The sequence below is a fragment of the Lissotriton vulgaris genome, chromosome 2_1, assembly GCF_964263255.1.
Source record: "Lissotriton vulgaris chromosome 2_1, aLisVul1.2, whole genome shotgun sequence".
Lineage (NCBI taxonomy): Eukaryota > Metazoa > Chordata > Amphibia > Caudata > Salamandridae > Lissotriton > Lissotriton vulgaris.
In genome coordinates, this window is record NC_141687.1 from 1,896,307,229 (window position 1) to 1,896,314,513 (window position 7,285).

Below are 7,285 nucleotides of genomic sequence, written 5' to 3' on the forward strand. Positions count from 1 at the left end.
TGGATGCAGATCGCCTGTGTCTAGCTGTATAGGAAATACATCTTTGTTTAAGATATTTTGGGCCTGTGTCATGTATGGATTTAAATGTATTGTATACTGCCTTAAGTCAATACAATTCCTGATTGGAAGCCAGTGCAGCTGTTGTAGCGATTGGGATACAGATTTGTATTTAGAGATACCCAGCAGTAGCCTGGCAGCACATTCTGAATAGTCTGTAACTTCTTCAGAAATCTTTTCCGAATATTTATGAAGAGGGCAAAGCAATGGATTAGCTTTGATACAAAGAGAGCAGGCACTGCAGTTTGACTGGGATAAAAGGGAGAACATTCCAAAGCTCTTTCAACACAGAAAAAGAAGCAGACTTGATGTGATTAATCTGGCCCTCAAATGACAGTCTGTTGTCCAGACAAACCCAAAGGTTTTTAACCTTTGCAACTGGCATCAGGAGGGTACCAAGTTCCTGGGGCCACCATCTTGGAGACCAAAAAGGAAGAATTCCTATTGAATATCATGCCTTCCGTTTTAGAGGAATTTAGTTATAAGCAGTTTTTACTTATACAACTCCCTTTCTGCAGCAGGATATGAAATCTGGTGGCAATAACCTCTGGGTTGCTAGCCACCTACACCTCAATTTGGATGTCCTCTGCATTGGACACAAGTGTAGAGCCATGTGATTTAATCAAAGTCACCAGTGGAGTCACATAAAGATTAAACAAGGTGGGGTTTAAAGCCGAGCCCTGTGAGACTCTACAAGCCAGAGAAAAAGGGACCGCCTTATCTGTGTGAGGGGTGGGTTGGCTTGCAGTTGCTGCTTCTATCTGTGGCAGAGAAAGGGACTGACTCCTTTGCTCTGCTGTGGTATCCTTCCTGAGAAGATCTCCAAGGTCTTGTGTGTGCTTGTCTCCTGTTGGAAGTCTCAGGAAGATAAAAGACTTCAAGAAAGATCCTTGCTGGATCCCAAAGTAACCTGCCTGGAAGGAGAGCTGAAGAGCTGTGTGAGGAGTGCTACCCCTAGTGTGTGTGGGTTAGGCCAGCCTGCAGTTGCTGCTCTTGCCTGGACTGGATTGTTCTTCATCTGAAAGAGAACTAGCATTCAGGGAGCGCATTAGTTTTATATCTACTAGTGTTTGGTGAGCGATACGGATCACAATTATCTTATTCTTTGCCAAAGCTAGAGCCTGCAAAGCATTTTGTGTATTGCTTATGCCATGCTCCTGAACCTCTCGAGAAGCCACCTGCTTCGAGCACAGGTGGGCATCGATCCTAGCAAGCATAGACTGCCACTAACATTAGCAGTGAGCAGGGCTCTACCCCAAAAAGAGATCAAGCAGCAGGCACCGCCTCATCCTGTGGTTCTACCGGAGGCTGCACGGTGCAAAGGGCCGTGATTTGATGCTGCCTGGGGGGGGGGTGATCTATCAGAGCCATACGAGAAGAAGGGAATCCCAGCCTGAAGTCCCCAACGATCCTGAGCAACGTTGATGTCATGGTGGGTGGGGCCCAGTCATCATGGAAGGCCATGGTGAAGGAAACAAAACCAACTGAGACTTTGCTCTGTGTCCAGCCAGCAGAAAGGGAGGCTTATCAAGGGTGGCAGCCCTCCCTGGAGGACGATACGCTCAGGGCGGCTCAGTGAATTGATGAGGGAAGCTGCGCTTCCACAACCGAAAAAGGGGCTTGTTTTGCAGAAGGTCCACACTAACGCGGGCAGCTGCATTTTCTCTCCCGAAGTAGGAGGGGTTCCTGTGGGGGTCCCTCCACAGACTGTGGTGGTGTGTGTATGCCCCCCAGCCCCATTCTTAGACATACATGGGGCATTGTAGCTTGATTGTCAGAACGGGGTGGAAACTCGATGGAGGCCCTGATTCCCTGTGAGAATTCACCACATTTCTCGGTATAGGCATACAAGTGCTACTGTGCCTCTGGTCCTTGTTGCATTACTCTTCAACGCCTAATAAGTGCACAAGTACACTGCACCCTACATTCTTTTAGGGATGTGTTGAGATACATGCTGTTATGGAGACATGTGATGAACCATGGGTGTTACTGCTGCATATCATGCTCTAACTTAGTGATCCAGCTTGGGCTGATGATTGTACTGTGAGGTTTGCACAATATTGGTAATTCATATGTTTTGGGTGCATTACCCAACCTGCATTCCATGCCTTGTTGTTATGACTATGTCATTTTATGCCTTGTGATAACGGGATACCGAGTATCATATCATGAGTTGCATTTACATGTGTAATAATGGTGTGTTCCATGATATTTTGATGATGTGTGCAACATATAATTCATTACTTTATTACACTAACTGTGATGTGATGACAATTGCCTAGTTGGCAAAGTGATTTATGGTGTATGTGTTTGTGGTCTATATATTTATATACAATATATGTGATCTTTTTATATAACATGGTGTGGAGTCTCTTTTGTAATGTATTTGTTGTGTCACTGGTGTGTGTATGTGTGTGTTGTGTAAACGCTTTACACATTGCCTCTGGGATAAGCCTGGCTGCTCAGGCAATCTACCAAGGGGGCGAGCAGGGGTTATCTTGTGTGTGTAACTCCCTTAGTCTAACTAGAGTGGTGGGGGCTGCCAGGCCTAGGTGCATACCCTAGCCAACCAGACACCCCATTTCTGACAGGGGTTGTCAGAGAAACTTCCATCCAGTAGGTGACCTGATGAATGGTTATGTCCATCAACTAATTGTATTAGGTTAGCACTATCCATAAAATCAATAAGATGGGCAGAGTCCACATCAAGAGGATTATTTAGATGGAAGTTTCAATCTTCGAGGATTGTAAGGTCAGGGAGATCAGCTTTAATTTCTAGCAGATGGCTAGCTTTGTCAAGGAAGGTAGCTACTCTCTGGCCTGGAGGGCTGGAAATCAGTATGCCATTAAAGGAGTACTGCTTGTAAAGTTCTACTTTTGAAAAAAGTGCCTCAGAGCCTTGAACTGCTGAGAGTGCTTGAGTTTTGATCCTGAAAGGCTCATGGGGCCACATGTAGGTAATCTTAATTTACCGATTTTAAAATACCGAATTTTACCCAATCGGTATTTTAGAATCGGTAAATGGTATGTATATAATAAAATTCGGTAAAAAATACCGTATCTGACAAATTCGGAATCGGACATTCGGTATTTACTGAATTGGTATTTACCGAATCGGTATTCCCCATTCATTCCTTTGGGCCTTTGCCCATAGGAATGAATGGGGAATACCGATTCAGTAAATACCGATTCGGTAAATACCGAATCGGGAATCAAACAAAAGTGAAACTTAAGTAGGCAGCCAATCAGGTGCTACCACCCTCCCCCTCCCTACCAGGAAGTGGCTACACAAGCAGCTGCAACTAATTAGAAGCTTCTGGAGAGGCAGTTGGAGCAGAGAGTCCCTGAGCAGCAGAAAGAGTTTTGTGCACTCTTAAAACTGAAAAATGGCAAGCAGCAAAGACACAGAGCAGCCAGAGAGGAGGAGCAAACTGAAATTCAGCAGCATGGAGCTGCAGGTCCTTGTGGAGGAGGTGTTGAAGGTGCACCAAAAACTGTTTGGCAGGCAGTCCCTCACTGTGGCAGAATCTGCCAAAAGGAAACTCTGGCTCGACATACTTGACAAAGTGAATGCAGTTGGAGTGACTACCAGAGACACAGAGGACCTGAAAAAGAGATTCTACAACCTCAGGAGCCAGACAAAAATAAAATGGCTGAACACCACAAGCAAGCAACCAAAACTGGTGGAGGTAAGAACCCAGCACCCCCCCTTACTGACCTGGAGGAAATGGTGGCCTCAACCATAGAACCTGACAGCGTCTGCGGACTGGGAGAAGTAGACAGATCAGCCAGATCTGCAAGCAGAACAGGGAAGACGCATGTACAGCATTCCCCCCCCCCATACCATCATCCTCACCTTTTCCTTGTGTGGCCAAGTGAACCCCAGTCCAGTACTGCTAGCACTATACAGGAGCAATGCATCATGGGACATGTAGTCAGTAAATGAAAGACCATGTCATACAGCACAGCAACCAGCAAGTTAGGGAAATGATTGCAGACAGAATAAAGCTAAAGTGAGAAATATTTAATTGTAGTCACTGTGAGACAGTAGCGCTTAGCTAATGTACGCTCATATGTCCAGAGGTGTCACATCACACAGGCGTTCCCAGGAGATTGAAGGCATGACACCAGAGAGGGATGAGAGTCAGGAGCCAGGTCCAAGTGCACAGAACGTATCACAGGACACAGGTGCACCAAGTAGCCATCCTCCTCTACAAGACACAGAAATTGCTCAAGAGTTGCAGGCTTCCCCAGAAAGATCACAATCCCCTCTGTTGCTGTCATCCCCAGAAATGCCAGCATCACTGCACGAGACAACACCTGCATCAAAACCAAGCAGGAGGCATGTTGTGGCCCCACTATTAGAAATGGAGTCGTCAGCAGGTCACATGGAGGGGGAAGACACACACACCTTGCCTGTGGATGGTAGCTCTGCCACACTGCAGTCCAGTGCAGAGGTCGGCCATACTGGTGCAAGACGCCGCAGAGTCTAAGAAAGTAGGGCAGCTGCATGTGTAGAGGGTTCTAGTGTGTTCCATGGCCTGGAGGGGAGCATGGTAAAAATCCAGAGGATGCTGGGAAAAGCCATCATGTCTTGCCAACACCAAATGAGGAACCTGAACAACAACATGGGAGACATAGGAAAGGGCATCAGAGAACTAGTAGATGTCAACAAAGAGATGGCTGCAGGGATGCGTGAAATGTCACAATCGGTGCAGCTTCTCTGCACCAAACTAGACAACGAATTTGCATCAAGGCGCAAGGAAAGGCAGCGTGCGCATGAACAAAATAAAGCCATCAACCGGCTGGCCACAGCCACATCCCTGCTATGCAGGAGAAGCATAAACATGCAGAAGGGACTAACCCAAAATAGTAATGAGGTCACTAGGGGCATGGCCAGGATGACCAGTGCTCTTGAGGCGCTGTTAAATGCACAAACAGCACATACTGCTGCTATGGATGTGCCAGAGAGTGAAGAGAGCACAAGTAGGAGCAGCATGGCAAGCTCCATTGTCGTAGAGACAAGGAGGAGCAGCAGGCGCCACGCTGAGGCTACAGCCCAAACGCAAAGTGAGCACAGCGAGCAACAAACAACTGGCACTGGTAAGCGTGGACACAAATGAGTATTTCAGTTCATGGGGAGTGACCCAGGACTCACATCAACACATGTAAATAATTTGTGTTGCACATTTCTGCTTTAGAAACCTACGTAGTGACACCATTAAACTACGTTGGGTGCATACTCCACATGTCTGTGTCTCTTTACTTACTTAAAAAACGTTGTGTGTGATCTCTTCCCATCTGTGTCTGCCATCAGTTGGTGTCGCAACTCCAGCTGTGTGTGGTTCTGGCACTGCTTTCTCGTCATCATAATCCGAGAGATCCACTTCGGTGCCCTTCTTAAACGCAAGGTTTTGCAAAATTGCACAGGCTGCAATCATCTTGCAGCAGGTGACCGGTGTGTATGGGCGGGCCCCTCCACTTTTATGTAGGCACCAAAACCTACTCTTCCACAAACTAAAGGTGCGCTCCACAATGTTTCTTGTCGATTTGTGTGCCCTGTTGTATCTCCTCTGGCTGGGTGTTGAAGGGTTGAGGTAGGGTGTGAGGATGAAGGACCGGAGGGCATATACACTGTCCTCTATTTGTAACAAGACAAATAAAAACATTACTCACATGCACACAAACACATCCATCTGCAATATGTATCAAGGGAGTTTCACACAGTGTGTTACCTAGCAAGTATCCTTTGCCAAATTCCCCCGCTGTCAGGCGTGCGTAGATCCCACTGTTTTGGAAGATGTAAGAGTTGTAAGAGTTGTGGGTACTTCCAGGAAATTTGGCTACGATGTCCATGATAATGTATTTGGAATCACAGATCACCTGTACGTTAAAAGTGTGAGTGAACTTCCTGTTCCTATAAATGTACTCTGTGGCAGCAGGTGGACATATGGGTATGCGGGTGCCATCAATACAGCCAATGATGTTGGGAAAATGCGCCATCTGATAAAAGTCTGTCTTGGTCCTGAGCAGTTCTGCATGTGTTGCAGGGAAGCTGATGTAGTGATGCATTCTCTGAAACATGGCGTCTAGGAATCTCTTATAGAAACGGGACAGACAGCTCTGGGGCACCCCACCTACTGCAGCAACAACACTCTGGTAACTCCCAGATGCAAGCAGGTTTAGGCTGCACAGCACCTGCACATGGGGTGGGATGGCGTGCGCCCTTGGGGTTGGGTGCTCCAACAGTGGGTGAAGGTAGGCATGAGCGAATTTTGCGGATCTCGCGTTCGCGAATTTTGCGGATTTGCGGATTCGCAATCCGCAAAATCCGCGAATTCCCGCGAATTTGCGGATTTTTTTTTTTTGTGTTCGCCCGTGTTTCTGCCAGTTCGCGAGGGTTTTGTACACTTTCGCAAATTGCGAACTTACCTGTCGGGTCGCAAGTTTCGCGAACTTGTTGTTTCTACGTGTCCAGCCTGTTTGGGACACTCTTCTTCATCACTGCCACTCTCTGTCACCACTGCCACTCTCTGACTACTCATGCCACCCTCTGGCCCACCCATGCCACCCTCTGTTTCATCACCACACCCTCTGGTTGTCCAGTGTACATTATTTTCGGCAAAGCAAAGCACACCTTCCCTGCCTCAAGTGACCTGAATTAATTTGGGGCTGATTAATGTGTCACAGAATATTTTTTTAGCTGGCACCTGCTTCCTTAGTGCGCCCTGATTAGTGATCTTTTGCACTTGCTAAGTGCTTTCATTGTTGCAAAATTAGTTACAACCCCTGCCCTGCCCCAACTGACAATAATGAATTAGGGGCTGATTAATGGATTTTAACTTCCAGCCTGGCTCCTGCTTGTCTCCCTTAGCTGTAATTCAGGACCTTTGTGGCATATGTGTAACTATTCTGAGGTTCAGAGCAGGGTCACATAATAGTTTCAACTGGCAACTGAACTCTGGAGGGGCCCCTCAGGAAGCACTACAGGAAATGGCTACTAATGATGAGCCTGAACTTTTGAACCTGGTAAGTAGTTACTTTCAGTTTTGCTAAGATCGTATTTCTGCAATTTTGCACTTATTCGCGGGGCGCGAACTCACGCGAACTCACGCGAACAGTGCGAGCAGTGCGAGCAAAATCCGCTGCTCGCGGATTTGCGGATTTTGCGGGAGATTCGCAAATCTCGCGGATTGCGGATTTCCCGAAAATCCGCAAAATCCGCGAG

At 47.1% G+C, this 7,285-nt stretch overlaps 1 pseudogene; it reads left to right on the plus strand.

Annotated features, from left to right (window-relative positions):
• Positions 1-4,130: 4,130 nt before the first annotated feature.
• LOC147733483 (uncharacterized) lies at positions 4,131-5,180 on the plus strand (annotated as a pseudogene).
• The last annotated feature ends 2,105 nt before the right edge of the window (positions 5,181-7,285 follow it).